Source organism: Ovis canadensis, chromosome 17 (genome assembly GCF_042477335.2).
Source record: "Ovis canadensis isolate MfBH-ARS-UI-01 breed Bighorn chromosome 17, ARS-UI_OviCan_v2, whole genome shotgun sequence".
Lineage (NCBI taxonomy): Eukaryota > Metazoa > Chordata > Mammalia > Artiodactyla > Bovidae > Ovis > Ovis canadensis.
In genome coordinates this window covers 39,552,501-39,567,460 of record NC_091261.1, presented here as the reverse complement: position 1 = coordinate 39,567,460, position 14,960 = coordinate 39,552,501, and the positions used below count along the sequence as shown (strand labels likewise).

At 41.3% G+C, this 14,960-nt stretch overlaps 2 pseudogenes; one reads left to right on the top strand and one right to left on the bottom strand.

Annotated features, from left to right (window-relative positions):
* Positions 1 to 1,278: 1,278 nt before the first annotated feature.
* Positions 1,279 to 5,293, bottom strand: LOC138422809 (hsc70-interacting protein pseudogene; annotated as a pseudogene).
* A 4,711-nt stretch (positions 5,294 to 10,004) lies between these two features.
* Positions 10,005 to 11,417, top strand: LOC138422808 (eukaryotic translation initiation factor 1 pseudogene; annotated as a pseudogene).
* Positions 11,418 to 14,960: the final 3,543 nt, after the last annotated feature.

The window sequence follows — 14,960 nt, the reverse complement described above, 5'->3', positions numbered from 1 at the left end:
AACCCCATTGTTGATTCTGTGAGAAGGAGAGAGGAATCAAGAGTGACTTAGGTTTTTGGTATAAGCATCTCGGTGGTTGATGGTGTCACTGATGGAGCTGTTGAAGACTGGGATGAGTAGCCTAGGGGAGAGGAAAATCAAAAGCTCTTCTAAACCATGTTAAGTCTGAGATGTTTATTAGACTTTGCGGATATTTTAGTAGTGGGCTGCTAGAAAATATGCTTCCATCTTTTATTGTTAAAATATACACTTTCAGGACTTCCCGGGTGGTCCAGTGGTTAAGACTCTGTGCTTCCACTGTAGGGGTGTGTATTTAGTCCCTGCTTGGGGAACTAAGATCCTGCAAATTGCGTGCTGTGCTCAGTTTCTCAGTCATGTCCGATTCTTTGCAACCCAATGGACTGTAGCCCCCCAGGCTCCTCTATCCATGGAATTTTCCAGGCAAGAATACTGGAGCGGGTTGCCATTTCCTTCTCTAGGAGCGCTTCCTGACCCAGGGATTGAACCTGCATCTTTACCACTGTGACGCTTGCTGGTGCAAGCTGTGTAGTGCAGTCAAAAAGAAGCTTTCAGTCTGGTCAAGTGGAGAATGCTGTGATGGTAGGTGGCAGTAGAATGCAGTTCCTTGAAGTTGTGATAGAGTCAGTAACAGACTTGTAAGAAGGGGAATTAGATATGTTTTAATGTTTCTCTATCATTGTGGGCCCAACACATAGAAAAGATAGGAAAAAAACTTCATGATGAAGTGAAACAATAAATAGTTTTAATCCAAGCCAGTGATATAATCACTGAACTGGAGGTTCATGAGAACCAATCAGGCTTGAAAATTAGATAATGATTTGGATTTAGGGATATGGGCTAATATGGCCATTCCTTGTAAGTTATCGACTGCTATATAACAAATTACCCCCAAATTTAAATTAGCAAGAATATAAATGTTTATTATCTTACACAGTGTTTGTGGATCAGGAATTTGGGACCAGCTTAGTGGGTTTTGTTTTTCAGTAGGAGGAGTTGCTTAATAGTTGTTCTTGTTTTAATATTTTTCAGGTTTTAAAAACGTTTAAAGTTTTTGATTCCCAGTAGGAAAATATTATCTGAATGATTGTTTTAATGGCAAATCACTGAAAATTGTTTCAGCTTCATTTGGGACAGAGGGAGAGAGACTATCTTCAGAGCACCATAGCTTTTCCTCCTTCAGCAGGTCAGAAGTACACTGGATTGTATTCCTGTGACATCCATTAGGTGACCACAGTTGCTTCTCCTTCAGCATGGGCTTTATTTGTCAGAAGGGCCTTGGGCTTGCCCTCCAAATTTGGCCGACAGATGAGACTCACAACTTTTGGGCTGCTCTGATATTTCAACATATTGAAGTTCTGAATCACATCCTAGAAGGCCGTCATAACTTCTGAAACCTGCATTGTCTGTAAGAACCTCTGGATCACTAGTAATTTCATTGAGCCCAAGCATTCCTGCCATTCCAGGCATACCCCATCCCATTCCAGGCATTCTTCCAGGAAAATTAGCAGGTGTTGCCCATGGAAAGCCACCTGAAAAATAGCTATATTGAGCTCCTGTTTGTCTTCTGATTTCTCCTTCCTTCTGGAGTCTTTTCTGTTCCTCCCAAGCCTTCTTAACCCTTTCCATTTTTTCTTTGAGCCTTTCATCTTCATGGTCTTACTCAGACTTTCTCTGTTGTTCAGCAGTTTTCTGGGCCCTTGTTTGAACTTCTTTCAGCATTACACTAATATCTTCATTGTTTACAGTCAAGGGCAGGACCATGGACTTTTTCTACCCAGTGGCCCAGAGGTACATGTGCTTTTCCTGCCCACTTGTAAGGCTGAGCTGAATCAGGATTTATTTCAGTATCTCTGTCAAAGTTTCAGATGGTAGCAATTGACTTCTGTAATTTGATGAAGACTCTGGCTCTCTTCAGAGAAGGCAATGGCACCCCACTCCAGTACTCTTGCCTGGAAAATCCCATGGACAGAGGAGCCCAGAAGGCTGCAGTCCACGGGGTCATGAAGAGTCGGACACGACTAAGCAACTTCACTTTCACTTTTCACTTTCATGAGTTGGAGAAGGAAATGGCAACCCACTCCAGTGTTCTTGCCTGGAGAATCTCAGGGATGGGGGAGCCTGGTGGGCTGCTGTCTATGGGGTCTTGGCATACAGAGAAGATTCAGCTTGATGGCGTCTGTGAACAAGTCAATGGCTTTCTGTAGCTCACCATCGTTTAGGGCTGCAATGGCAACCACATTTTTATCATTTGCCTGATCCATCATCCCCTGTTATCTCAACATTTTCATCTCCCATTCCTTGGCAGGCATCAGTGTTTGATTCAATCATACTTTACATTTTTATTATAGATCACTTTAGTTCAGTCCCTCAGTCATGTCCAACTCTTTGTGACCCCACAGACTACAGCACATCAGGCTTCCCTATCCATCACCAACTCCTGGAGCTTGCTCAAACTCATGTCCATCAAGTCAGTGATACCATCCAACCATCTCATCCTCTCTCATCCCCTTCTCTTCCTGCCTTCAGTCTTTCCCAGCACCAGGGTCTTTTCCAATGAGTCAGTTCTTTGCATCAGGTGGCCACAGTATTGGAATTTCAGCTTCAACATCAGTTCTTCCAATGAATATTCAGGACTTATTTCCTTTAGGATGAACTGGATCCTAGGTTGGATCTCCTTGCAGTCCAAGGGACTCTCAAGAGTCTTCTCCAACACCACAGTTCAAAAGCATCAATTCTTCAGCGCTTAGCTTTCTTTATAGTCTAACTCTCACATTCATACGTGACTACTGGAAAAACCATAGCTTTGACTAGATGGACTTTGCTGGCAAAGTAATGTCTCTGCTTTTTAATATGCTGTCTAGATTGGCCATAGGTTTTCTTGCAAAGAGCAAGCGTCTTTTAATTTCATGGCTGCAGTCACCATCTGTAGTGATTTTGGAGCCCCCCAAAATAAAGTCTGTCACTGTTTCCATTGTTTCCCCATCTATTTGCCATGAAGTGATGGGACTGGATGCCATGATCTTAGTTTTTTGAATGTTGAGTTTTAAGCCAGCCTTTTCATTCTCCTCTTTCACTTTCATCAAGAGGTTCTTCAGTTCCTCTTCACTTTCTGCCATAAGGGTGGTGTCATCTGCATATTTGAAGTTATTGATATTTCTCCTGGCAATCTTGATTCTAGTTTCTGCTTCATCCAGTCTGGCATTTCGCATGATATACTCTGCATATAAGTTAAATAAGCAGGGTGACAGTATACAGCCTTGATGTAATCCTTTCGCAATTTGGAACCAGTCTGTTGTTCCATTTCCGGTTCTAACTTTTGCTTCCTGACCTGCATGCAGATTTCTCATGAGGCAGGTAAGGTAGTCTAGCATTCCCATCTCTTGAAGAATTTTCCACTTTGTTATCATCTACACAGTCAAAGGCTTTGGTGTAATCAGTGAAGCAGAAGTTGATGTTTCTCTGGAATTCTCTTGCTTTTTCAATGATCTAGCAGATGTTGGCTAGTTGATCTCTGGTTCCTCTGCCTTTTCTAAATCCAGCTTGAACATCTGGAAGTTCATGGTTCACATACTGTTGAAGTCTGGCTTGGAGAATTTTGAGCATTACTTTGCTAGTGTGTGAGATGAGTGCAATTGTGTGGTAGTTTGAACATTCTTTAGCATTGCCCTTCTTTGGGACTGGAATGAAAAGTGACGTTTTCCAGTCCTGTGGCCACTGCTGAGTTTTCTAAATTTGCTGGTGTATTGAGTGCAGCACTTTCACAGCATCATCTTTTAGGATTTGAAATAACTCAACTGGAATTCTATCACCTCCATAGCTTTGTTCATAGTGATGCTTCCCAAGGACCACTTGACTTTGCATTCCAGGATGTCTGGCTCTAGGTGAGTGATCACACCATCGTGGTTATCTGGGTCACGAAGATCATTTTCGTATAGTTCTTCTGTGTATTTTTGCCACCTCTTTTTTTTATCTCTTCTGCTTCTCTTAGGTCCATACCATTTCTGTCCTTTATTATGCCCATTTTTACATGAAATATTTCCTTGTATCTCTAATTTTCTTGAAGAGATCTCTAGTCTTTCCCATTCTATTGTTTTCCTCTATTTCTTGGCATTGGTCACTGAGTAAGGCTTTCTTATCTCTCTCCTTGCTATTCTTTGGAACTCTGCATTTAAATGGGTATATCTTTCCTTTTCTCCTTTGTCTTTAGCTTCTCTTCTTTTCTCAGCTATTTGTAAGGCCTCCTTAGACAACCATTTAGCCTTTTTGCATTTCATTTTCTTGGGGATGGTCTTGATCACTGCCTCCTCTACAATGTTACAAACCTCTGTCCATAGTTCTTCAGGCACTCTGTCTAAGGGATCTAATCCCTTGAATCTATTTGTCACTTCCACTGTATAATTGTTGGGGATTTGATTTAGATCATACCTGAATGGTCTAGTAGTTTTCCCTGCTGCTGCTGCTGCTAAGTTGCTTCAGTCATGTCCGACTCTGTGCGACCCCAGAGACTGCAGCCCACCAGGCTCCCCCGTCCCTGGGATTCTCCAGGCAAGAACACTGGAGTGGGTTGCCATTTCCTTCTCCAATGCATGAAAGTGAAAAGTCAAAGTGAAGTCGCTCAGTCATGCCTGACCCTTAGCAACCCCATGGACTGGAGCCCACCAGGCTCCTACTTTCTTCAATTTAAGTCTGAATTTGGCAATAAGGAGTTCATGATCTGAGCCACAGTCACCTGCTGGTCTTGTTTTTGCTGACTGTATAGAGTTTCTCCATCTTTGGCTGTGAAGAATATAGTCAATCTGATTTCTGTATTGACCATCTGGTGATGTCCATGCGTAGAGTCTTCTCTTGTGTTGTTAGAACAGGGTGTTACTTACCTCACTTGATATGTACTCCTTTGGTGGCTCAGACCATAAGGGATCTGCCTGCAGTTCAGGAGATGCGGGTTCAATCCTTGGATTGGGAAGATCCCCTGGAGAAGGGAATGGCTACCCACTCCAGTATTCTTGTCTGGAAAATCCCATGGACAGAGGAGCCTGGCGGGCTGTAGTTGGATACCACAGAGCAACTAGCGCTTTCCTTCACTTGAAAGTTTGTCTGTCTTTATGTTTTCCTCTGCCTTCTCAGTATCTGGCTTTTCTTCATTGGTATGTTCTTCTGACTTAGTTTTATGAGTAGCAAGTGGTATTTTACCCCCGCGACCCTCCACCCACTCCCTCAGTAAGTACATTTCTTCAGTGTGCAGGACACTGGAATCTTGCTTACACATTTTCATGATGGTTCAAAGCTCTCTCACTTTGAGGATTCCTTGGTCCAGCAAGGCTGAGGCTGAGACCAGGTTCCATACCAGGATCACACAGTAGGGTGAGACTGCTCAGTTTTGAGTCTGGATATCTCCTCACGTCGCAGTCAATATGCTGGGCAGGACTACGGTTATTTGAAGGCTTCACTGGGGCTAGAGTAGCTGCTTCCCAGATTGATAAACATGGCAATTTAATTCTAGCTATTGTAGGAGGACTCAGTTCCTCACCACATAGACCTCTCCCTGGGCTGCATGAGTAGCTGGCCTCCTCCACAATAAACAGTCCAGTGGTGTGCAAGGTAGAAGAAGCAATATCTTTTATGACCTAGCTTCGGAAGTCATTCTCCATCATTTCCACAATAGCCTATTGATTACAGGTCAGGCCCATTCAGAGCAGAAGTATCTGCACAGGGGAGTAACTAGCGGGAGGATCGCATCATTGGAGGCCATTTTGGAGGCTGGTATCAGGTCCCTTTTCAGGTTTTGTAGTTTATGATATATTAAGTGTATAAAGGGACTCTTCTTTGTGGTGGTATATGAGAAAAATTCCCCTAGATATTTATGGCTTCAGACCTTATATGCAATTCAACCAGCTTTAGAATATCGTCAAAAGAATTTGAGAAGATAAACATATTTTTAAGCAATAAGAGTTTTTTAAAACATTGGGAAAGCTTACAATTAAATATAGAAATGTACTAAAAATGAAACACATAGTATTAGTATTTTTGTGTAAAGGATTCTGTGTATTTAGTATTTTATGTTTTTATGTTTAGAAGATCTAATAGAATAATAACACATTATATGTGTAATGCTTATTTAAAAGGTGTAACTAAGTAATTGATTTTGCATTTGTGATTTTAAGTGGAAATGTTTCAAATGTAAATGCAACATTAGACATTTAAAAGAACTTAAAATTAACATATTTGTAAGATTAATTTATTAGATATATGTAAATTACTTAAGTACTTGGAAAGTGTTTTTTGGTTTCAGTTGAATTTTTTGGTCATTCAACAGAAGAGCTTAATATATATATTTATACATATTAATATTTATAAAGTTATAAAATTTTTAAATAGATTAATTAATGACCATTTAATGTGACCAACCATTAATCAAAAGTCCCTTTAGAAGAGATTGTTTAAATTTAACTATATCTATAAAACTTTATAAATCTATATACGTGTGTGTGTGTGTGTGTGAAGTCGCTCAGTTGTGTCCGACTTTTTGCGACCCTGTGGACTATAGCCTGCCAGGCTCCTCTGTCCATGGGATTCTCCAGGCAAGAATACTGGAGTGGGTTGCCATGTCCTCCTCCAGGGGACCTTTTCAACCCAGGGATTGAACCCAGGTCTGTTGCATTACAGGCAGACGCTTTATCCTCTGAGCCACCAGTATAAGCTAACTTAAATATCTCCGTGGATTTTGATTTTGTAAAGGCAAGCATTAATTTTTCAAAACCAAAGTAACTTTCGAATACTTTTCTTTGAATGCACTAAAGTTAACCTTGAGTAAATAGATTCACTTGGATGGCAGGTGGGGAAACAGGGGAAGAGAGATTTTGACTGATGAGTCAATCCTGCCTGGAGAAGCATAGGCCTGACTAGTGCTCTGATGACTGAGCTGGTCCACAGATAAGAACTCTTCTCTGCCTGGGCCCGAGGGTGGGGAGCAGGGCAAGGAGCCAGATCTCTGCCGGTGTCGTCTGTTCCCCCTCCCACCTCCTTGATCTCACGTGCTCCATGCATGTAATAAATGCCACACTAGCCTTAATTCCAAGTCACAGCATGATTCTTTCTTTCTCTAAAAGAGCTGAGTGCATGGCATACTGGTCTTTATTAACTTGCTCTTTGATTGTCCAAGGGACTTCTAACTGACCTGCAGGACTAATTGTGTCTGTATTAAGCAATGAGTACAGTTAAAAAAAAAGAACATCAGCAAGTCCTAGACATAAAAGCTGCAAGTTCACCACATTGTCATAATATGACTTATAAAACAAAAATATAGCCAAACATTGATTAGTATGGGTTATAGCACAGACTCACATTTAGCTTTTGGTTGTAATGTTGAAGTTTTAAATTTACTGTAACTGATCTTATGCCTGAACCCTACCCAGCAGGGTTGTGGACAGGAGCGCTCTTAAATTTTCCATTAGCTGTATTTTTGTGTCTTCCATCAAAGTTCAACTCCGAGTTCATGCTCTTTGCCTGAGATGGCATCTGGATGCCTGAGAAGAGCCTTGGAAGTGCCAAGTGCCAGAGTAAGGGCTGCTGTCTGACAGAGGATGGCCTGCTCTTCAGAGTGGTACCTGTCTAGTGCCTGGCCCTGCTGGCCTTCCCACCAGTTTTAGCATCCACTACTGCTGACTAAGGAGTCCCCACAACCTCTCAATCCCAACTTCTCCCAGAGGCCTGCTCTCCCCTCCCCACCACCCAGCTCCCGCCCTGCTCTGCCCTTCAGCAGTGCAGGGCGGACTCCCCACTCCTATCCTGCTTTGAGAGTTCATGGTCTAGTGGCCGAGATTAACACATGTTATGGAAAAGGTGACATTTAAGCCAGAGTTTGAAAGGGGTGTGCAGTTTCAGCAAGCAGAGATAAAGAATCAAAAATGACTTCCAGAAAAAGAGAAGCATGAATATCAAAGGACACAAATGGTTCCTTTTTCCTTCCCCCTCCTAATTGTATTTCTATAAAAATCATCTTCTTGGTACCGTGTGATCACATGGTTTCTGTAAGAATCATCTTCTGACCATATAATATTAGTTGGTGAATGTTGGTGGAATTCTTACTCAGCGGGCCAATCAGTTCTTCCTTGGGAATTTTGAACTGAAACTAAGCAAAAAAGTAGTCACTTTCTGTTGGTTAACAGAGTTAAGTTTTGGAGCTCTTGATGACTATGACCTTGAGAAGAGAAGGAAAAGAGGAAAAGAGAAAGGAAGAGTAAGAAAAAGAAATGGAGGGCATACAGAGGGGAAAACATCACAGACCGAAAATCCTGGTGACCGCTGTGTCTCTGATTTTGGACATTCCTGAGGTTCAACTGCATTTCTGTTCTTGGGATCCTTGAGATACAGTAATACCTTTCTGATAAATTTCTTTTCCCTTAGGCTAAATTGAGTTTTTTGGATGTTGTTTGTTTGTTGTTTGTTTGGTTTTGTGGGCTTTTTGACAGTTCTCCTAATGAATTGTGTTAATTTCCTATTGCTGCCGTAGAATTATCAAAACCCGGTGGCTTAAAACAATAGTTTATTCTCTCACAGTTCTGGAAGGTACAAATCCACAGCCAAGGTGTCCGCAGTGACATGCTGCTGCTGAAGAGTCTAGAAAAGATCACTCCCCGACTCTTTCTAGCTTCTGGCGGGCGCTGGCGAGCCTGGGCCTTCCCTGGCTTCTGGCGGGCGCTGGCGAGCCTGGGCATTTCCTGGCTCGTAGCTGCGTCACCCTCATTTCTGCCTCCATCTTCACGTGGCCATCTTCCTTCTGTATGTCTCTCTGTGTCTTCATGTGTCCTTCACATTAGGACACCAGTCGTTTGATTTAGAGCCCCCACTATCCAGCAAGATCTCATCTAAACTAATTACATCTGCAAAGGTCACACTCTGATTGTCCAGGTGGACATGAATTTGAGGGCATACTATTCAACTAAGTACACCATTCAACACGCAAAGGCACTGGGGCTACAAGTTCAGGTCCTGTTTCGAGCCAGGTGCTTGAGGAGGTGGAGTGCTCTGCTGAGGATGCTGAGGTTTGCCCTCTACCCACAGAGGAGGCGCTGAGTGCTTGTTTGCAGGAGAGTATCATGGCCAGAGTTTCTTGGATGACTGCTTTGGTCACAGTGTGCTAAATAAACTGGGGCCGGGAGGGCTAAGGAGGAAGGAACACCAGTTTTAATATTGGATAATTCAAGTGATAGGAAATACCATCTCAAGTCAGGATAGATGGTATGGGAAGAGGAAGAAGGAACAAGTGGGAGACATATTGCAAATTCAAAGTTAACTAGTTGCTGTTCAGTTGCTCAGTCATGTCCAACTCTGCAACTCCACAAACTGCAGCATGCCAGGCTTCCCTGTCCTTCACAATCTCCTGGAGTTTGCTCAACTCATATCCATTGAAATGATGATGTCGTCCAACTATCTCATCCTCTGTTGCCCCCTTTTCTTCCTGCCCTTAATCTACCAACATCAGGGTCTTTTCAATGAGTCGGCTCTTTGCATCGGGTGGCCAAAGGATTGGAGCTTCAGTATCAGTCCTTCCAATGAATATTCAGGGTTGATTTCCTTTAGGACTGACTGGTTAGATCTCCTTGCTGTCCAAAGGACTCTCAAGAGTCCTTCTGTAGCACCACAGCTCAAAATCATCAATTCTTCGGTGCTCAGCCTTCTTTATGGTCCAACTCTCACATCCATACTTGACTACTGGAAAAATCATAGCTTTGACTATACGGACCTTTGTCAGCAAAGTAATGTCTCTGCTTTTTAATATGCTGTCTAAGTTTGTCACAGTTTTTCTTCCAAGGAGAAAGCGTCTTTAAATTTTATGGCTGCAGTCACTATTTGCAGTGATTTTGGAGCCCAAGAAAATAACTTAAAGTTAACCAGACTTGGCAGTTAATATGTTGTGAGTGGGAGGAAGCAAGTAAAGAAAGGGAAGCATCTAGGTGACTGTACAATATGGGTGGTCCCTGAACATGGCTGAGTGGTTGCCAAGTGAGAGATAGTATTACCCGGAGGTCTGGGATTAAAGGGAAACGCAAGGCTTGAGGATCCCGCAGGGTAGACCCCAGAGACTTTATGAGTGGTCAGGGAGTTGGAAGTAGGCTTTTTCAGTTGGGATTACTTCCATGAAAAGCATCCCATATTTGTATAAGAGGATTCCGTGGCATAGTCCTTACCTGCTTTTGCTTTTGTGTTTTCAAATACTCTTTACCTACATCAGGGTCTTTGTCTGGACAGTGTATTTTTTAATTTTAATACATGTTGCCAGTTTACTTTCCTAAAAGGCTGTAACGATTAACTTTTCTACTGGCACTGTATGAGAGTCCCCTTTCCTCCTTATTCCCACGATTGGTAGGTATTTCACTCTTTAATTTTTGCTATCTGAAATTATGACTTCTTTTAATGGCTGTAAAACATTCCACCATATCAACATACCATAAAATGCTTAAATATTTTCCTATTTTTGGACATTACATTGTTTCCCTTCTTTGCTATAATTAATAACCCAGAAATAGGCATTTTCACATAAATCTCTGTCTACCCAATGATACTTATAGTGGCTGTTATAATTTGAGAGAATATAACATAGATATAGTTTCCCCAGGCTCTTGCTTTGTTGTTTTTCTTCCTGTGTGCCTTTCTTTCATTTCACTGGTAATATTTTAGGTGGACAGAGGAGGGTATAAGAAAGGGAAAGAGTTAAAACAAATAGATTTGCCCAGTCACTGAGGCACCACCAAGGACTCAGCAGCCTCCCCATCGGGCTCCCTAGCTTCCCCACGCTCTGCCCCCCCGCCCGCCTTCTCCCGCCACTGCCTTCTGCTGGCCGTTTCCACCGAGGAAAAGGAATCGTATCATAGGTCTGCTATCCAGAACCTCAACTCGTTTGATCCCTTTGTTGATGCAAGTAAGGGTGACGATCTGCATCCTGTTGGCACTGAGAATTATATCCATATAAGAATTCAACAGAGAAACGGCAGGAAGACACTTGCTACTATCCAAGGGATCACTGATGATTACGATTAAAAAAAAAAAAAAAAAACTAGTGAAGGCATTTAAGAAGAAATTTGCCTGCAATGGTACTAGAATTGAGCATCCAGAATATGGAGAAGTAATTCAGCTACAGGGTGACCAGCGCAAGAACATATGCCAGTTCCTGGTAGAGATTGGACTGGCTAAGGACGACCAGCTGAAGGTTCATGGGTTTTAAGTGCTTTTGGCTCACTGAAGCTTAAGTGAGGATTTCCTTGCAATGAGTAGAATTTCCCTTCTGTCCTTTGTCACAAGTTTAAAAACCTCACAGCTTGTATAATGTAACCATTTGGGGTCTGCTTTTAACTTGGACTAGTGTAACTCCTTCATGCAATAAACTGAAAAGAGCCATAAAAAAATAGATTTTTAATTTTCTATTAATTCTATTTCTGTCTGTCATTACTAAAGTGATCTGGAATTGCTGTTAAGCCATTAAAAAAAAAAAAAAATATATATATATATATATATATATGGCTGTGCCAGTTTTAGCTGTGCCACGAGGGATCTTCAGTCTCTGCACATGGGATCTTTTTTGGTTGAGGCATGTGAACTTCTTAATTGTGGCCTAAGGAACCTACTTCCCTGACCAGGGATCAAAACCAGGTCCCCTGCACTGGGAGCATGGACTGGTAGCCACTGGACCACGAGGGAGGTCCTTGAGCCATTATTAATTCTCTAATTTTACCTTGTCCGTGCATGAAGGTTCTCATTTAATGGAGGGAAGAACAAATGCATCCTAGTATCCTAGCACTATCTGTAACCTACAAAACCAGCTTAACTATTTTCTTAGACATTGAAATTCTGAAAAGCATCAAACCTTTCTTGCCATGATGATGAAAAAAAAGATGAGATTTAAATCTTTATACCATGAATGGTACATGTTATAATTGTTGTTGTTTAGTTGCTCAGTCGTGTCTGACTCTTTGCAGCCCCAGGGACTTTAGCCTGCCAGGCCCCTCTGTTTATGGAATTTTTTCAGGCAAGAATACTAGAGTGGGTTGCCATTTCCTTCTCCAGGGGATCTTCCCAACTGAGGGATTGAACCCGCATCTCTTGCATTGCAGGCAGATTCTTTATCACTGAGCCAACGGGGAAGCCCATATGTCATATGACTGGAAAAATAAACATCTTTTTCTATATTCCTCTTCCCTTAAACTTTAGCTATTAAAGTCAGAATGCTTCGATTGCAGAATTCTCACTTGAGCAAGGTTTTTATGTAACATTATTCATATTCTTGGCCTTGGATGCCAATTAAGTCTCTCAAGTCTAAAACCGCTTTGTTTGCTTTTTAAAGAAATCTGCCCACCTTACAGGCCTACAAGTTAGCTCACCAGCTTGCTCCCTACCCCCCTTTCCTCCCCAGAGGACTTTGCTTCTGTTGGTTTCCTGCCATCTCTTACTTTCAAATTGAAATAGTTCAGTTTCTCTGTTTCTAGAACATAGAATTCATTACTCCTGGATTTTTGCCAACAACGTCCCTCTCATGTTTTTAAAACTGAGATGAATGTGACAGAGTGACCTAGTGGGCTCGACCCATGATTAGAAGTCAGTCAATGATATATGAGATGTCTACATGGATGCTCTATTCTGGGCAGTGGAGCTGCTAGGGGAACAGGCCTCTGGTAGGGTGGGAGGGCATCGAGGGCGAAGCCTTGGGGCTGGCGTGGAGAAATATGTGTGAGAGATTAGGTAAGATCTGGCTGATGTGAGGCAAGACTCAAATTCTTCCCCTGCCCTCAGGGTCCTGGTGAGTCTCTACCATAGAAAGGGCATAGTCATTAATTCTTCTTGGCCATTTAGATGGAAAACAGAAAGCCAGGTGACAGAGAATATTTATAAAGGGCTCTAGGAAGAACTACTCCTTTTTCCCTTTTTTTAAAATTTTCAATGCTCCTTTTCTCTTGCTACCCTTGCAACCCTGCTTAGCCTTTTGTTTGTACTGGTACTGAAAAGGTGAGCCTTCCTGCAGCTGAGCAGAAATTGTAGGAACTTATACATCTGCATAACCTTAGGCCACATGAATTTTTCATTCCTGTGGCTCTGTTGAATGACATTGGGAGATTTCTCTACCTTTTAGGCTACTTTCTAGGAATATGTTAGTGTTTAAATTCTTTTCTGATTGCCTATTTTTTTTTTAATTAAACTTTCCATTTTGAGATAATTGTAGATTCATGTACAGTTGTAAGAAATACTGCTGGGACATCTTATGTACCCTTTACCCAGTATCCCACAATAGTAACATTTTATAAATACTAGAGTACAACATTACTGTAGGAGACATTCATGTACAAAATGATTGGCATTGATACAGTCAAGTTATATAAGGTTTTCATCATCAGAAGGATCACTCATGTTGCCCTTTGATAGTCACACAGGCTTCCCTCCTTCCCTGACCCCCTCATTATCACTTGGTAATCACTAATCTGTTCTCTGTTCTTATATTTTGTCATTTCAAGAATGATATGTGAATTGAATCATACAGTGAATAACTTTTTTGTATTGGCTTTTTAAACTCAGTATAAATTCTTGAAGATTCGTGTATGTATCAATAGTTTTTTCTTTTTTTAACTGCTGAGTAATATTTCATGGTATGGATGTACTACAGTTTGTTTACTATTCACTCATTGAAAGACATCTGGGTTGTTTCCAGTTCTTGGCTACTATGAGTAAAGCTGCTATGAACATTTGTGTACAGGCTTTCATGTGAACATAAGTTTTCATCTCTCTAGGCTAAATGCCCAAGAGTGCAATTGCTGGGCCTTGTGGTAGTTGCATGTTAGTCTTAAAAGAAACTGCCAAACAGTTTTCAGGAGTGGCTGGACCATTTTACATTCCCACAAGCAATGTATGAGCAATTTAGTTTCTCCACATCCTTGCCAGCATTTAGTGTTGCCACTATTTTTTTTTTTTTTTAATTTTAGCCATTTTGATAGTAGTGTAGTAATACCTCATTGTGGTTTAAATCTCCATTATTTTCCTGATGGCTGATTATATTGAGCATCTTTTCAAATGCTTATTTGCCATCTGTATATCCTCTTTGGGAAATGTGTTCATGGTTTTAGCCCATTTCCTAATTGAATTGATTTTTTTTCAAATTGTTGAGTTTTAAGTGTTCTCCATATATTCTAGATACTAGTTCTTTGTTGAGTATGTGGTTTGCAAATATTTTCCTCAGCCTATAGCTTGATATTTCATTCTCTTAACAGGGACTTTTGGAGAGAAAAAATTCAATTTTGAGAGACCCATATCTACCAGTTTTTCCTTATATGGATTCTGCTGTTGGTGTCAAGTGTAAGAACTCTTTGTCTAGCCCTAGATTCCAAAGATTTTTCCTATATTTTTTTCTCAAAGTTTTATAATTTTACATTTAAGTCTGTGACACATATTTTAATAAGTAACTTTTTACGTCTCTACTGTCTGAAATAAGTCTTAGCGTGTGGAATCCTTTTTGCTCTCATTTTCTTTCTCAATCTAGGGAGCGCCAACTGACTCACGTCCCTGATACTAAATCACAGTACAATTTCTGACTGGGTACTTGATTCTGAATTTGTAATGAGTTAGTTGAGTCATATACTTAAAAGCATGAACTCTGGAGGCAGACTGCTTGGGTTCAAGCAGTTCCTGGTGCCACCTCTCAGAAGCTTTATGATCTTTGGCAAATTCGTTAATCCCCCTGAATGTCAGTTTTTCACATCACTTAGATCTGGATCTGGATGAAAATAATAATTCCTACTTCTCAGGTTGTTGAGAGAAGAAAATGAGATATTAGGTGTGAAATGCTTAGTGTGGTGCCTGGCGGGTGCACAGAAAACATTCAATAATCGTCTCTTTCCCTCTTTCCTGCTCCCTGTGCAGATTCTCCTAGCACCTTCCCCACCGTCTCCGTTTCTTTCTTT